The sequence below is a fragment of the Anas acuta genome, chromosome 20, assembly GCF_963932015.1.
Source record: "Anas acuta chromosome 20, bAnaAcu1.1, whole genome shotgun sequence".
NCBI lineage: Eukaryota > Metazoa > Chordata > Aves > Anseriformes > Anatidae > Anas > Anas acuta.
In genome coordinates, this window is record NC_088998.1 from 9,142,877 (window position 1) to 9,159,971 (window position 17,095).

The window sequence follows — 17,095 nt, forward strand, 5'->3', positions numbered from 1 at the left end:
CTGGTTCCCACCTGGGAGGGCTGATCCTCTGCAGCCTCCCTAATGACAAACCCACCTCAACCACTGCCACCTGGGCTCGGCAGGTGAGGCTGGGGGCATTTAATGGCTCCTGCTGCCTGTCCCCCTTCCCCTGGGCTATGTCCTGCTGCTCCACCACATCCCTCCTGCAGCATGGGCTCAGCCTTGGTGCCTGTGTTGGATTTGGGCCTCAGCCTGCCCTCAGTGCTACAGGTCAGTGGGGGACTGCGGGGCTTGTCCCAAGGGCACGGGTTGGGGCTGGTTTCACCTCTGAGTTGGGGTGCTTGGGCTTCCCTGGGGTCATCTTGGCCTTCATGTAGGCCATGGGCTGGGTGAGGTGTGACTTCTATCCATGGGGAGGTTGGGTCCCATCTTGTGTCTCTCCTAACTGTAATGGAAGAGAAACAATGACACAAAGCTCAGCTCAGGTGATTCCAGTGGAGCATACAGGCCTGTCTTTGAACACAGCCTGGGTTTGATGGGCTGCAGTTGTTGAGTGGTTCCATTTTGTGAGGACACAAAATGTGGCTGGTTTTCCTTCTGTGTGCCCCAACCTGAGCCAGGATTTAGTGGTTAGTGACTAACCGTCATTAGTTTTGCTCTCAAAAGTGGTTCCCCCCATTGCAAGGCAGAGGGCTGCAGGCAGCCTCCATACACAAGGCCTCAGCCTGTGGGGATGAGGCTCCAGTTGTTGAGTTTATCCTTTTGAATTGGCCCCACAGTAAATGGGGTTTTTATGAGTGTGATTCAGCTGGGGCAGAGCCAGGCCCTGCTTCTGCTCCTTGCCACCAGCACCACTTGGCACGGCCTTCTCGTTTTCACTCTCTGAGTGTGGCCTCCTCGCTGTGCCCTGCTCCTGACAGGAGGCTTTCATGAGCTTCAAAATTAATTTTCCTGGAGTATCCTAATCATGCTGCTTGTTGAAATGTTCCCCGTTATGCTCTTACTGGGACTTGGCTCTGGGGGATAAGATTGTTCTGATGAAGCTGCCCGATATGGCAAAATTAAAACTTATTCTGGTTTTAATTTGTACTAATCATACACTCAGAAATAAAGAATTGGTCCCCCAAGTGTTTTTCTGGACTAGAGGACCAGACTCATTTATTTGCACGGATTAATATGCTGCCTGCTAATTGTGGGATGCTGACATTAGCTGTGCTGCAGCAACAGGGCCACAGGACTGTGGTGGCTCGATCTGGAGGCACAACAGGAGCCCAGACCCATCAGAACAGATTTGTGCAGGTTTTGCTATCACTGGATTTGCCAACAGGACAATCATCATTTTCAGGGGAAAGAATAATAATAAAAAAAACCCTTGCATTAGTTGAAGCATCTCATTAACTCAGGAGCACTAATTGGATACACTTTGATCAGATGGGGTATTTCTTTCACCCTTTGGTATAAAAGGGAGGGTTATGTCCTCTGTGCGAGCTGCACTGCTCAGACCAAGCAGAGCACCGCAGGTTCCTGCATTTCCCCATGACCCATGGCACTCACAGAAGCTGCCACTGAAATATCAAAGCTCGGAGCTTTGCAGCTGGTGCTTGGTATTGGGGCTGCCTCAGGTGTGTAGCCCAAAAGGGGTCCCTGTGCCCCAAAGGGGACTGGGGGCAGTAGGTCCAGGTGCGAGGTGATTCTGTACCTGTGTGTGTCTGAGCCCCTGCTTCTCCTGCAGGCACAGCACAGCTGGAAGGCGATCGCTCCTGCAGCTCCGTGGGCTGGCGTGCTCCTTCCATAAATATTGTATCAGGGCATGCAGAGATCGAGTTGCAGCACAGGGAGCCCCGGTAGGGCTGTGTGCTCCATGCTAGGGTTGTGGCAGAGGGCAGGGAGGTGTGGCTGGGGCTGATGAAGGCCCAGAGCCAGCACCTGCCTCCCTGTGGAGCTGCTTTCCTTCCCAGCGAAAGGACCTGAGTGATCGTCCTCCATCAAGGCATGGGGAGAGGGAAAACCACATGGATCCAAATGCTTTCAAAGCCATTCCTGGCCGTGTCTGAGCACAGGAAGGTGTCCATTGTGGGGAGAGGCTTTGTGAAGCTGCAGGTTTCAGAGTATCACCTCTATGGGCAGAGCAATGACCCAGCCTGCTGCTCCAGGCCATGTGTGTGTGCAGGAGGCATTTCTGAAAGGTTTCTCTGCTCCCTGTGTGCATGCAACTTCTGTACCCTGTGTGTCTGCTGTACTCTGTGTGCCAGGTGTGATGTGCCATGGTGCTGCCCTCACCAGTGGGCTGGAAAGCAAAGCCAGGCGTTTGTTATCTCAGGTATTCTTCAGCTGTCATGGACAGACCTGGAGCCTAAGGGCAGCTACAGGCCCCGAGCTCAAATCCAGCGCTGAAAAGCAGAGCTAAAAACACATACGCTTGAGGTAGAAAGATGCTGGTGCTAAAAAAAATAGCTGCAGGTTGCCTTAGCTGTGTTTTGGGGAGCCGTGTCACCTCCCACAGATCAGTCGTGCTAATGAGAAGCCTTGCTCTGAAGTCACCTCGCCTCCATTAATTAAAGCTGCTTTGCGTGAGGCAGGGAAGAGGAATTGAGGAAGGGCTCTTGATGCAGTTACGCTTCCCATAGATGCTGCTGGTATCCATTATGGCCCGTGAAAGCCTTGTCAACATTTTTCCAAGGAAGAGTGAAAATGTAAATAACTTTAAAATGATTCAATGTCACTGTGGTATGGAAAAAGGTCATGCTGCTGGAGACCATTTATCTTTTTGCCTATTTAAAGAGCTTTTTTCCTATTACATTTTTTTAAATTAATGTTTTTAAACATTACCCAAAGTAATGTTAACAATAATGGGGCTTATGGGATTGATCATTAGGCAGGCTGGGATTTAAATTGGAAAAGATTTGTTTTAGGTAGTTGCTGGGGTTGTTTAACAGACTTTTTAATTTATTGCTTATAAAAAAATATTAGTGTGGTATAATGAAAAGACAAAAACAGAGCCTGAGTTCCTAAGAAGATATGAGGGTAAGGTATTCCTTGGGAGGGAGTTTGGGTGATGGAAGCAGAGCTCACGTGCATGTGAATGTTACAGTACGCACATCTGAGGGAAGCCCATGGGGACAGAGTTTATTTGCAGATTAAGGGCTGGAGGGAAGATGGGGTGGAGATGTTTCCCGTTCACCCTGTGCAGTGCTGCTCCTTGCTGCAATAAAGGCATTTGGACCACTGTGCTCTGCAGTGCAGTGCTCAGGTGTCTGTCCAGTGTCCTGGCCAGCCAGGGCACAAATGAGTGTTTGGGGGATGCGTTTACCTGTCAAGCATCAGTGTGAGTGCAAAGCGCTGCATGGACACAGAAGATGAAGTCCCTGCAGGACTCCTCTCCCCTGAGCCACTTCTGACTGCAAAACCCAGCAATGCTGGTAAAAGGCAGCTCTCCTGCACGGGAGGAATTTCAGCAGGACCGAACCTTGGTTTGGGGAAGGGAGAAAATAGCTGTGCTCTTACCAGAAACACTTGGCCTGCTGAGATGTACTTGCATTTTTCACCTCTGTTGCCCCTGCTACATCAAGTGTGAGGGAGCAGGGGATGCCACAGCTGGTGCTTTGCATGTAATTTTCACCCTCTTGTTAATGACCTTGCAGGGATTAGCATGGCCTTCTCCATATGCCAGTAGATTATGTCTGTTGGCAGCTGCTACTACTGGAGCAAAATGGGATAGTTTTCATTAGGAGTGCTTGACACGAGGTTGCCCTGGGTGTCGTCAATCCTAAACTGTCAGTGCCTCTGAATAAAGCCGTGTGCAGATGTGATTTATTGGACGTGCTGCTGCTTTGCTGAAAATGTGGCATTTCCAAGTCAGCAAGGTCTTGCAGGAGAAGTGTGAAAGGGACCTTCCTGCTCGTCCTCACCCACCCCTCCACCCTACCCGGAGTCTCTGTGGCTCTTCACTGGTGCTGGGCAGAAAATCTGCCCTGAAATGAGTGAGCAGTGCAGGGACTTGCATGAAATAACCCCTTCTGCTGTGCAGTTGCTCACTAGCAAGTACTTGTTTGTGCTCAGTGAGTGAGATGGTGCATTTAGTGACAGCTTTAACTTGCAAATGTGTTCTGAACCTGTGTTGCTATCCTACTTGCGGGGAGAGAGGGAGGGGAAGCAGAGTCTCAATCCCTCTGAAAAATGACTTGACCTTGAAATGATTTTATTTTGAAGATTCATAAAATATTCAGATTGATCCCCATAAATCTCACCCTCCTAATCCAAGCGGTGCAGGGGAAAGCCGGCTGTCAGCACGGCCTCGTTCCTACAGCTGAATCGGGGCATGCCCTGTGCCTGCAGGACACCCTTTTGGGGGCTGGGGTGGACTCAGCTCACCTCTGGGGTATGTTTTTGGGGTCAACTTTTCCTCTGGGAGTAGAGCTTTCCTTGGACATGTGCAGGTGCCCTGGGATTGCACTGTCCCTCCAGACCCCACATGGGAAGGATCGGTGGGCACAAGGGTGATGGAGGGAGCCCCTTGTTGCTGCTGGCAGGGCTGTGCCCCCCTCAGGAACAGGGTTGTGCCCCCCGGCTGTGCCAGGCATGCTGCAGGGGAGGGGGCTGGAGCATGGGGGAGGCAGGCAGGGTGTTGGGGCTCGGGGCAAAGCTGTCACCCAGCTGCTGGGGACGAGGGGGGGGAGGATGCTGCCGAGGCTTCCCTGCTCCCTTTGACCTGGGAGGAACCGGGCTGTCTGTGCTCTGCAAGGTTATTAATCCTCTGTTTATCCTGTTTTAAAATAAGCAGTTTAAAGGAGGCTGCCAAAGATGATAGGCCACAAATCCGTGTCATTCTTTTGATTTGCAGCAGCAAAGCCAACCCCTGCCTCTATCACAGCGAGTGCCTGCGCTCCCTGGCTCCAGGCAGCTCCCACCCAGCTCCCCAGCAGCAGAACCACTCTGGGCAGCACTCAGAAGGGCCTGAGACCATCACAGGTAGTTTCTGGGCAGTGAGTCTGGAGTTATTGGTGTGTATTGAGGGCCCCTGTCTGCTGCTGGTGTGGCTTTATTGAATATCAGGCTTGGTAAGGGACTGGCTGCTGAGAGTCCTGAAGCTCTTTGCCCTGCTTGGCTTCGTGTGTCCATTCTCAAAACCAAGAGCAACACCAGGCAGAGCAACTTCTCTGCAGTCTAACTACTTAATGACTCTTTTTCCGAGTTCAATAACCACCAATTAATTATTTAAAGCATGCCAGAGGAGGATTAACAGCCACGTAATATACTAGGTATGATTTATCTTCAATAAATATGTCCCTTGTAATCAATGGGTAATTATTCCATGTGCAATAGTTCTGATTAGATCTAAATTAATAGTGCATGTGGGAGATTGGATTTAAAAGTGGTAAAGTCATGTTAAGTGAATTTTGCTTATCACTTGCAGTACAAAAGCTGGTGTTTGTAACAGCAGCAGGGCTGGGCAGCCCAAATGCCCAACAGACACTGGGGAAAAAACAAATCCCAACCTGATAAAAACCTCAAGTTTGAATCAAACTGATTAATTGTCCCATAGCGGTCTGAAAACATTCACATGTTGTCTGCAGGCAAAGCTCCCACTTCCTGGGGGCTGAGGGGATGCCTCTGTGCCAGCCGTAGGAGCTGGGTACCAGGGGCTGGTGCCCAGGGCACTTCTGGTCGGAGGAAGACCCCAAGGAGTGCTGAAAGGGTGTGGGCAGGGGATGATAAATAAGGAGGAGGGGGAAAAAGGAAGGAAGAATAGAGAATGTGAAAAGGAGCGCGTGAACTCTGGCTGCAGTAGTGTTACCCCCCAGATGGGGCTGACTTCTGCTTGCAGCAGGAGGAATAAAGCAGCACCAGCAGTTAGAGGCAGGACCCACAAAGCTGGTTCTTGGGGGGGGAGAGATGTAAAATGAGCTAATGATGGTTCTAGAAAGCCCAGGAGGTAATTAGAACAGTATCTTTGTCATATGTAAAAGCTAAACTGTGGTGTAAGTAGATGGAGTAAAAAGTAATACGGCTATTTCCTTGTGCACTACAGCACCAGGTGCATGAATCTTCGGGTCCAGGTGAGACAACCTGCTGTCCTCACAACCCGCTGTCCTCATTTCTGGAAATGGCCCTGTGCACTCCTGCCCAGTGCCCTGCCGACCTCCAGCTGCACCCAAAGCTCCCTGAGCAGTGCTGCAGGCACTTTATTCACCCCAGCTGCAAATTCCCAGCTCGAGGAGGGCATGTCTAAATTAGAAAGAATTGCTATGAAAACAGCTTTAACGCATGGGTCATCAACACCTATTAAATACACGATGTGATTTTTGGCTTTCCGGGCACTGGGATCGCGGTCTCATGCAGGATGACATCAAGCCACAGCCACCTCCCTGCCATGGCACTTGGGGATGGTGCTCCTCCTGTCCCAGAAGTCAGCCCATGACATCCACCTATTAAAACCTCCAAGACACACAGTTTCTGCAACTAAGTTGTATCAGGAATGAAAACTTTTTGATAGGGCATTAGGGTGAGGAAAAATCAGAGCTCCCAGAGCTACCTCATGTGTGCCAGCTCTGGGAGCCTGCGGAGAGCCATACCCTGCTTAGCAGGTCCAGTGGAGCTTCCTAAAACACCCAGGGACCCTCAAATCTGCCAGGATGCTCTTGATTCCTGACTGGACTTTTCTTAATGAGGTGCAAGTCTAACCACAAGACACTAAAAAGCAATTGCATTAAATCAAGAACTACATTTGACTTTATGGATTGTTTATGGGGATCTTTCTTTTATTAATTCTTTATCCTTTAATATTATAAAGGATTTGTGTCCACAATAAATAATGTAAAGTTAAATTACATCCTCTTTGGCTTAAAATTTTAATATTCCTATTGCCCATCTCCATAAAGAAATTGTATTTGAGGTCATTGCATATGTACAGCTGCAGTCATAACCCTAATGGAATTACTATTCAAGCACAGGCGAGATTAGTATGAACGCCAAGAAACTACCCGTCTGTCAGGGGAAAAGGTAAAAGTTCAGAGTTCAGCTTGCATCCAAATTATTTATCTCCTAATAACTTAATAGATTGAATATATTACTTGTCAGTGACCTTGATGTACAACAATAAAGACCCCTTGGTTGTGTCAGAAAATATATGGGACTATAATAAGTAGTACTTATGTACTGGAATAAAAACATATTCTTTATGGTAATGAAGTCTCTTCCCACAAGGACACCACAAGGGCATGGAGCTGTGTAAACATAAACACCAGGCTGCATTTGAGTGTGACCGGGCAGTGCTGCTCCCCAACATCAGCGGAGGAGGTGCAGGTTTAGGATGCTGTGGAGTGCAGTGGTTCCCTCCCCACGAGTGGCAGGCGGTGGCTTCTGCCCTTTGCCCCGTCCAGGCACAGATCACACCCTGCATCCCCTCTTGCAACCGCTTTATACAGAGTGAGTCCCTTGCTTTCTCCAGAGTCCCACTGACTTCATGTCGTGCCTCTAATTATTTCCATTCTGGATCTCCCAGGTATATAAAAAGAATCCTTTAAATTAGAGTTTAGGATCAAAGGCAATGCTGCGAATAGGCATGGTGTAAACATGCCTAAAAAGTAGGAAGGCAATTTCACTGAGTGCCTCGGTCTCTGTAGCGGTGCCACACAATGTCTCTATTTCTTTCTATGTCTATTTTTCAAGGCTTCGCATTATCTAAAGGGGAAAACAAAAAGCTCTCGAAGGATATTGTTCTTTAATAAGGCTTATGATTATGGATTTTTTTCTACCTCAGCCGGTACAGAATCACCATCAATATACTCAAATGGAACAAGTCTCTCCCATTTAATAGGTCATTTTAATCATATATTTAAAGTTTCGCTTGGTCAGATGGCAGAGGAGGGTGAGAGGGAAGAGGCAGGAAAAAGTGAAATTATTTGACCCATCTGATGTTTCCTGGTCAACCTTCCTGGTGTGCCCACGCCGGGTGCAGCTGTGGCTGGCTCTGGCACCCTCTGGCCGTTGTCCTCCTTGCCTCCTGCCTGCTCTGCACCCAGCAGGGCTGTGATGCCCAAGCCTGGACACTGATCCTAGAAAGCAACGAGGCAGCCCATCATGTTCCTGAGGTCCCTAAAGCACCAAATCCTCCTTCCCTCCTCCATCAGCAGGGCTGGGTGCAGGGCTGAGCCTCCAGCCCTCTCCCTGCAAACGCAGCACCCAGGGAAGCCCCCTGGAGCTGGCATCAGTGCTGCCGTGCTCCTGCTCCCCCGGCACTTATCCCAGCAGCCTCACGTTTTTGATTGTATTTATGGCCACTTAATCTGTGCTAGCAGCCAGGATCAAATATATCTCCAAGTATTGATCAGCTTTAGGCTGATAGAAGTTCAAGCTCATGAGGTCTCGGTCTTTGACCCTCAAATAGGATATGAATCTCAATCCAATAGACTGATATTCACACACAGTCGCTGCCCAGGGTTGCAGGCTGCAAGGGAAAAATCAATGAAGAGTGCTAATGATTCACAATTTATAGAGCAGCTGCCATTTTAATATTAGAATAAATGTTATATTGCAAAGGGATGGGAACATAGGTGGTGGCATAGAAAATATTTCTTTGGAGCCTTTTCTGCCAGAAAATGATGTGCACAGAATTTTATGAAGTATAATTTATTGGCCTCATTTAGGCTTATAATTTAAAACTCCTTATGAAAAAGGTATTAACTAGAGTGGATTGGTAAGGAAACGGCAAGGACAGAGCAGGCTTCAAGTGTGTGCTGGTGGGGAGAAGGAAGCAATATCCTAATGTGAGATCGGATGTAAGAACTCCCCTTCTGTTTACGTGTCCCTGCAGCATCTGGCAACAAAGAGGCCTCGTTCTCTGACCTGGCTCTTCTGAGCACGCTTGTGAATGAAAAAATATATATATGTTGAATGTGCTGATGGGGTATACAGAGCACATTAAGGTTAAATAATGGATCATGTCAGAGTGGAGAGCTAGGGCAGGGAGCTCTGCTGAACTGGCGAGTGAGGGCTGGAGAGAATTACTGGAGCCAAAGAGAAGGGGCAGACCACAAGACAGATTTCAAACCAGGGCAACATAAGAGCTCCCTGTCCATATTACACAGGTTTTATTGTAGCATCGAATAACTCATTTCTATTTGCAATGAATTGCAGTTTCCTTTGCTGAGGTTTCTTTATAATAGCTCATGGGGACAGGTAATCTCCAGGCTGTGGCAAAGCCATAGGAATGGCAGGGGGAGCTGTCAAGGAAAAGTGGGAGGTGAATTCTACCCCTTTGCCTTTTTGCTGCCCAATATATGCTTGGGAGCATGGCTGTGAGTCTTCCTGGAGGGAGCAAGGGGGAGGGAATCAATGTCCTCAGTTGCTGACGCAGCTTGGTCCAGGCTGGTGGCTGCGAGCTTCATCCCCTCCTCGTGCTCCAAGGCTGGGCACACGAGCATCTGGGGATGCAGCACAGCCCCCAACACCCAGCGTGATGTCCTGCAGGAAGGCTGCCAGGGCTCTTCATTAGCAGGCAGTGCTTCTTACCTGTAGAGAGCAGCACCCAGTGTTGGTTTGGAAGCCAACCTTACTGGAGGAGAAAAGGCTTCAGCTCGGGAAGACTGCGCTGTTCCTTCCAGCCAGAACTGCACGCTTCTTTTGCCTCTCAGTTCTTGTACGTAGTAACTCTTCACCTTTAAGTCTGGTTCAAGGGAGGCTATTTCAGTATATAATAACGTCTTTTCCTGCATGGATGCAAATGGTAAAAGGATTTTTAGTACAAAGAGCCCAGGCTTTTTAGAACAGACAAGAAAAGATGGAAATCCTACATCAAAAACACAATTTATGGCATCCGTTTTGGCCATCCCGGTATTTATTTTTTATAGAAGTGAAAAGAACTTAAATAATTCATCCACCTGAGAGCTCATAACTCTCTGGCCTGCGTAGAATATCTTTCATATATCTCATAACCTAGAGCTTATTGACAAACTGTATGAAAAATAACAGCCCTTTCACTTGCAAAAGCAAAATCCAATTTATTGATTGTGATAGTCTAAATAATGGCATTTCTATTGACCGAAAAGTATTGCCCAAACAGGTTAGAGTTTACTTAACTCAGGGTATGAAATGTCCCGTGCATACCATCATAACACCAAAATGTACTCAATCGTTTTCCTTCCTTGGTTATACTGCCACTGTGATCAAACTATTTTACAAAGGCACTTGAGATAGGTGCTTAATGGAATTAAACACGAGATTTTTTTGGCGAGGTGGGAAACAGGGTCAAGAATATGTATTTTTCTCTGACAATATGGTAAAGGTTTATCCACAGTGTATGTGTGCAGCTGATGTAGCAACAATTAGATGCTCTGAAGTGACAGATTGGAGCTGTGGGGGTCCCTCTGTGGCTGTTGGGTGCTGCCGTCAGTCCCAGGAGATCCCACGAGCAGGGTGTGGGTTGAGTGGAGGTAGCTGGATGTGCCTCATAGTGTCCTTGAATTTCCTTTGGAAAGGGCCATGGAGAAGCAGTCTTTGCACCTTGTCAGCAGACTCTTGGTTGGTTTTCAGCTCTCTGGCGCCTTCCTTTTCTCATTGCCAGTTTGACCGGGATCTTCTGCCTGCTGTGCGACTTTGGTGCTGTGCTAGTAACAGGCTGAGGAAAGCAAGAGCCTGCTCTCGTGCTTCCATTAGGGTGACAGACACAAGTGTTAAAGTTAGCACCCATATTTGACTCTAGAACTACCTGAAGCTCCAGGTGGGATTGTTCCAGGGTCCAAAGTTTGCATTATATTTTTCTTTCACCCCATCTTGTCAGGTTTCTGCTTTTGTTTGTTCGTTTCCCTGTCAGATTCTCTCCCCTAACTGGGTGACAAAGAGACTCGTACAGCATCCAGCCACTGAGACCCTTCCCCATCAATTCTGCCTAGTAGAAAATTATGTTCTCCAGTCCCGGTCTTGCACGCATTCTGTTATTTAATTCATAAATGTTTAAATAGGGGCCTAAGAGATCCCAACTGTGTCTTTTTACATAATGAAATTACAAGGAGTCATATGTTGCTACCATCCATAAACTTATTGTGCACTTTACATAAAATTCAGATCGGGTGGCTCTGCATGCCTGCATATTTTACATTTTCAACTTTATTAAAGAAATGAATAGAGTGCTGGAAAGGCTGCGTTGCTGTACGGTCAATTCAGATCCTGGGGGCCATAAATCTGGAAGTCCATGATTTGTTGTGCTTTGCTCACAATAAATTAAGCCTTTCTTGATGGAAGGGTTGGCTGCATTTGTTGCAGTTTAGGTCACAGTATTTGGATAAAGATGCTGCTGGACTTGCTGGGAAGGGAGTTTGTGCTGGGTTCAAAGAGGCAGGAAAATATCTGTGGTTTTTCAAGCTACTGGAGCTGGAAGTGATACAGGTGTTCAACTCAGGAGACCTGAGCAGAGACGATGATTTTCAGCTGAGAACTGACTGCATTTTAAAGGGTTTTGATGTGTTTCTTGAAGTGTGTTTGCACAGACAAAGCAAAAAAGCTTAACCAACAGGGACAAAACCTGGAGGTAGGTGTGATGTGGCTGGGACAGGCAGATGTGTGCCCGTGGCCTGACCAGGAAGATGCCACCAGGGCAGCTCTGTCCCCTGGGTCAAGCCAGCCCCACAGAGTACGTGTCACCTGGCACCGCAGTGGGCATTATTCAAACAAAAATGTGTGATTTTATCTCCGTGGCCAGTAATGTGTCCACCATTGCTGCTTGATGGTGTCTCTGCTGGGTAAGGAAGGGGGCTGATGTGCAGAGCCTGGTGATGCACCAAGTATTACGGCTGCAACCATGAAATCATAATATCATTTAAAAACAAATCATTTCAAACTGCTTAAGCCTGTCATGCCTAGCACGAAGGATGATTTAGTTGATAGTTACTTATATTTTTTCCATTAAGAAAAAATAATCATTAGTCCTAGATTTTTCTCCCTCATCTAGATTTAAACCTTCCCTTAGACAGAAAGGGAAAACATTCCTGCCATTGCACAAGACAAAAGGATGTTCTGTTGAAAGCTCATTTAAATATAATCTGAAAGCAATGCTGAAACAACCAGCTATTCATTAAGGACTAACCCAAGAATAACTAGCTTCCCCTGCCACAAATGCAGGTTAGCTCACACCACGACGTTTCTTTCCTCTCCGGGCACCAAATTTTTGAATCAATAAAGTGAGATGAACTGGGGAGGTGAAAAAAAAAAATCAAATCAAAACAAATGAACAACAAACAAACAAATCCAAGCAGTGTTTTTTTTTGTTGTTCCAAGTGGGATATGATCAGCACTGGGAGGTGATGTGACTAATTCATTCCCAGCTTATTTGCTGGGAACCAACCAAACATAAGAAAATCAGACATAACAGCTGATTAACTGGCTCTCTACTCTTTTTCCTAGAGATGCCTCTGTTGGAAACAGAACTATGCCAATAAGCGTGTGCTAGGTGCAGGTATAGGTATGAGAACTCACTGCTATTTAAGAATTCACTAAACAGCTCAGGAATATTGGTATTAATTTTACCACATGAAAATATAAAAGAGTTTAATCATTTTGGCCATATTACTGCATGACAGAGGGGTGGGCAGCACATTCCAAATCTGCTCTGAATAAATATTGGGCAAAGACAATAAATTTTCTTCAAGAGAAGGATATATTTCAGGTTTAATATTGAAGTGGCCAGGCCCTGTCTGTGGCTTGCAGGATGCTTCTGGCAGCACTTCCCTACCTAAAGTGCCCCGACTGATGTCTTGTGCAATAAAAGGCCTTACAACGTGGTGCCCAGCGGTGGCTGCGAGGTGCTGACATGGCAAACTGGCCCTGCATTTCAGTTCTGGAGAGAGACTTTACACATTACACATTAATTACACTTTACGCATTAATTGTCCATTAGTAATTGCCTGGCAGGTGCTGTCTGAGGGAGCTGGTGTTACTGTTAACACCACCAAAATAAAAAAGAGAGGAAAAAATGGGAAACCTGAGCTGGTACCCGTGAAATGCCTGGGAACTTCTCGTATCCTCAGGCCAGGGGAAAGCTGCTCTGACCTCAGCAATCAGCATACCTCCAGCGTGAACATAAAGCACCTGACAAACTCTTCCAAACACCAGCCTGAACTTGAGGCGAATTGCTTTTGCTGAACAGCGATTATAATTCCTGCTGTATATCCAGATTTTGACAAGTAAATCTCATATTTTAAACACAGGATTAAAAAATTTTATTACTACAGTGGGGATTAAGTAGTAAAGCCTCAGAATGTAAGTCTGCAAAGTAGGAAACACAGGAAAATAAAGTAAAATCTATTGTTCAAAATAACTCAGGCTTAACCCCTTGTCACCTGGTGCAGACCCAGATTGCAATCGGTGCAGTCCTGTAATAATTATCCCCAGGTCTCTCGTAACATTTCACAAGGGCAGGTAGGGGATATGGAATTTCTTCCTGTTGTTCTTCAAATCCCTCCATTTCCAGACTTGGCTGCACCATCGTGCTCAGAAATAACAGTGGCATTGAATAGCATCCGAATGAGAAATTCAAGCCAGCCAGTCTTGTTTGCCACACAAACTCATCTGATTACTGTGTGGCTCGTTTCCGTTCTTTCTTGTTTGCTTTTAAAGGAAAGTCTCTTTATTAAGACCTCCATTGTAAAAGTGCAGTAAATACAATAATTTCTCAGCTGACAAGTTGAGCTACAGGGTGAAATCCCAATGACATAGGAGCCAGCAGAAGCCTGTCTCTTGTTTTTGTTGAGCCCAGGATTTTTGTGCAAGATTCCTAATTTTGAACCTGCCCCCCACAAGGGAGATCCTGGGAAGGAGACGGGACAGAGAGAGCTGGAAATTGTGGGGTGTTTCCTAGCTGTGCACTGCCACAAAACCTCCCTTTTCTAACGTGATGGATAACAATATTTCTGTACCTGCCAGGTGGAAATTTAATTCATCTGTGGCAAGTAGGTGATTTGAAGTCCTTGGCTGAAAGCTGTTATGGAAATGGAAATAATAATTCTTCCAGGATTATTTGAATGCACGAATTTAGAGGCTGCCACCTCACACCTCCAGCTTCAGAAGGTGAACTCACAAAAGGCACAGTTGTCACTCCACTGAAATTTCCCTCCAGACTTTCCTATCCAGAACAATGAGAACCGTGAACTTTACCACAGGGAAAGCTGTAGCTGAAACTGGCACCAAGAGTAAGAGTCTAATGGAATAACATCCTGTTTTTGGATGAATAGAGATACTGCTTGATGTTTACTATGGCTTTTCTTCTCTCCCTGTGCTCACACACATTTGACGAATTGTATTTTCCCCAGAAGTACTGGCTATCAGCAGCTGCTGGACTCAGGACCACTGTAGAATTTAGAACTTGATGCTGATATATTATGTGAAACTCTATCAAACCAACAGCTCAAGCTGTTCTTAGGATTCGGTTTTTCTCTACCAATATTGCTTTTCTAAACAGCTAATGGACATCTAGTATCCAATTAGCTGTCTGCTCCTTTGGATACAGCTTAAGAATCTAATAAAATCACAAGCACAATCCTAAATCTTATACATCTGAAATCCTTATTCTCATTTCTTCCAGACAGAATTCTGGAGGATTTGTTTCTTTCCAAATGAACATTTCTTTGTCTCATATACACTTGTGACTTTTTAGGATGAACAGTGAAAAGGCTGATGAATGTAAGCCTTCAGAGATTCCCCTGCTTTTCTAAGGGAGGTAAATCTATCTAATCATGGGTTAATTACCAGCTATTTTCACACTACTAGAACATTCTTAAAAAACAAATCAATGTCTAATAAATGATTTGTGTGTATCCAATAATTAAAACGCTAACGCACAGCACTCACCAACTTTTACCGTGCTGAAACTGTCAGAAGATGCTGTTTGATTCTAGCAGTATCAGCAGCACAGTCCTCTCATATAGCCCAGTTATTCTTGCATAGGGAATTAAAATTGCAGATGAGATTATTTAAACCCTCTCTGTGCTAAGGAGTTATAACAATTGCTGGCATGCTAAATGAATACTGAGCTATTCTACTTACTGGCACTATCAGTTATGCTCCTGTTTCTCCATGCAAAGAACATAGAGATTTGGCTACCCTGAATACAAAAGAAAGCTTAGGACAGGAGTAGAGGTCATTCTGGGGCCAGAGAAATTTTTAAAGTTTTTTCTTTCCAAGTAATTTTAGCCTTCTTTTGATATGGTCCTTAATTAACCAGCAAACTTGTCTTTTCATTTCCAATTAAATGTATTGATGGTGCGCTCCAACTTGGCTTGTAATCTACTGTTTTCTCCTTGGTGTAATCAATACAGGGATGCCACAAAGCTACAGGTGACATTAAAAAGAACTTTTCTTTCTCCCACGTAATTAATTGCCTCTGTGTCTCCATTCCACCATATAACCAGTGTAACAAAATAGCCCAGAGGACTGCATTACGGGGATAGTGGGGCTAATTTTTTGGTAATACTGGGCCTCCTTGGTTGAAGCAGAGCTGAAGAGAAGTCCTGCAGTTCTGAAAAACAAACTTATTGATTTGTATGTGAGATAAGCTTTTAAGAGGAACACACAAAAATCTGGGAAACCTTCATCTTGCCCTGAAGTTTTTGCACCAGTGAAGTCTCTCTTCGCAGCTTCAAAACAGACGAAGTGCGTGGTCAGGGGCTGGCTCTTGGGCACTTTCAAAGCCAAGAGATGCAGTAAAGGAGAAAATAGTAGGGCAAACACTAATAGTTCTATCCCAAAGACAGAATCTGAATTTGGTGAGCAGCTGAGGTTTGCAAGTTAGGCATGCAGCAGGCAGATGTAATTTAAGCTCACTGCCCTCAATCAGAGCCTTACCACCACCTCATTTCTGTGCTCTGCAAAGTCCAATCGCCCTAGAGGAAGGCCTGCCGAGCAGTGTCAGAGCCCATTGGAAGGGGTGCACGCGCTGCAGTCCTCGTAATTAGTTTCAGAGCTTCCATTACTCAGAGGAGCTCTGCAATCCCAGAATAGGGGCCCTGTGTGTGTGCACAGCATGGTTATGGGAATGCGGCATCCACTGCGCTGCACCAAGCTGTTGGCTCACCAAGGCTGGTGCCCTGAGTTTGTTCCAGAAGCCCGTGCTTGTTGCAGCTTCAGTGGGGTGTGATGGGGCCAAGGCATCCAGGAAGAGGATGCCCGAGGTCACTCTCCAAGATGAAGGGTTTAGCTTTGTTTGCAGCTTACCCTACCAGACTTAACATATGTAGCTGTAACCTAGAGGCTGCAAACCACAGGTGGCTCTGGGTGGTGTTGCTGGAGGTGAAACACAGGTTAGCTGGAGTTGAAAAGTTATTGGAAACAATCCAAATTCAGGCATCCTTTACGTTTAGGGTATGATTGGGTCATGCTCACTGTGCAGGACGTGGCCACTCACAGTTACACAGCCCTCCAGACAATTTGGGCACACAACGTGGAACTGAATCAAGTTGTTCAGTAGCTTGACTTCACGCTGCTGCTCTTGTCAACTCTAAAAGTAAGTACTGATGAATAATAAATAGTGGAGGATAGTGTTGCCCTGCTGTCATGAATTGCACAGAGCTTTTATCGTCTCAATGCAGACAATGTAGTGGGGCTATTACTTGGGTAAAAGCTCTGGGATTTGGCACGACTGAAGGAAAGAACAAAAGATGACAGAAAAGGCAAGTGGAGTTTAGGGTTTTTTGTTAATTAACTTCCTCCTTGGCCCTTACTTTCACTGTTGCCAGCAATCCAACTCACGGCTTTGTCCGCAAAGCCCGGCAGTCACAGTGGCTGATCCTGGGGGCAGTTTGTGTTACATGGCAGATAAACACAAAGCTGCAGGTAAGCCAGCGGTAATGAGTTTGCAACCACTCCCTGAGCAGCTGGGCAAGGGGAACAGCATCCTGCCGAGCCTGGGAGCCTGGTGGGTGGGATTTATCCCCCTGCCACGGAGGCAGAGCACAAAATGGGGCTCGTTGAAGAACTGGGGTATGGGGAGCAAAGGGCCCAGAAGGGCAGGAGGGTGCTGGGTGGGGTTGGGGTGCATGGGCTGGGGGCTTTTTCTGCCCCTGTATCGATGAGGGGTGCTGGCAGGGTGTGACAGGGCAGGATGTACCCTGAGGGGGAGGCATTTTTAATTTTTATTCAGAGGGGAACA

The 17,095-nt window shown here is 46.5% G+C and overlaps 1 long non-coding RNA gene across 3 annotated transcripts in view; it reads left to right on the forward strand.

Annotated features, from left to right (window-relative positions):
* Window positions 1–17,095, forward strand: part of LOC137842717 (uncharacterized) — a 41,937-nt gene continuing 24,842 nt past the window's right edge. For all 3 annotated transcript variants that reach the window (XR_011089189.1, XR_011089187.1, XR_011089188.1), the window contains exon 1: window positions 1–231. This is a non-coding gene — a long non-coding RNA (uncharacterized lncRNA). The remainder of the gene's footprint in view (window positions 232–17,095) is intronic.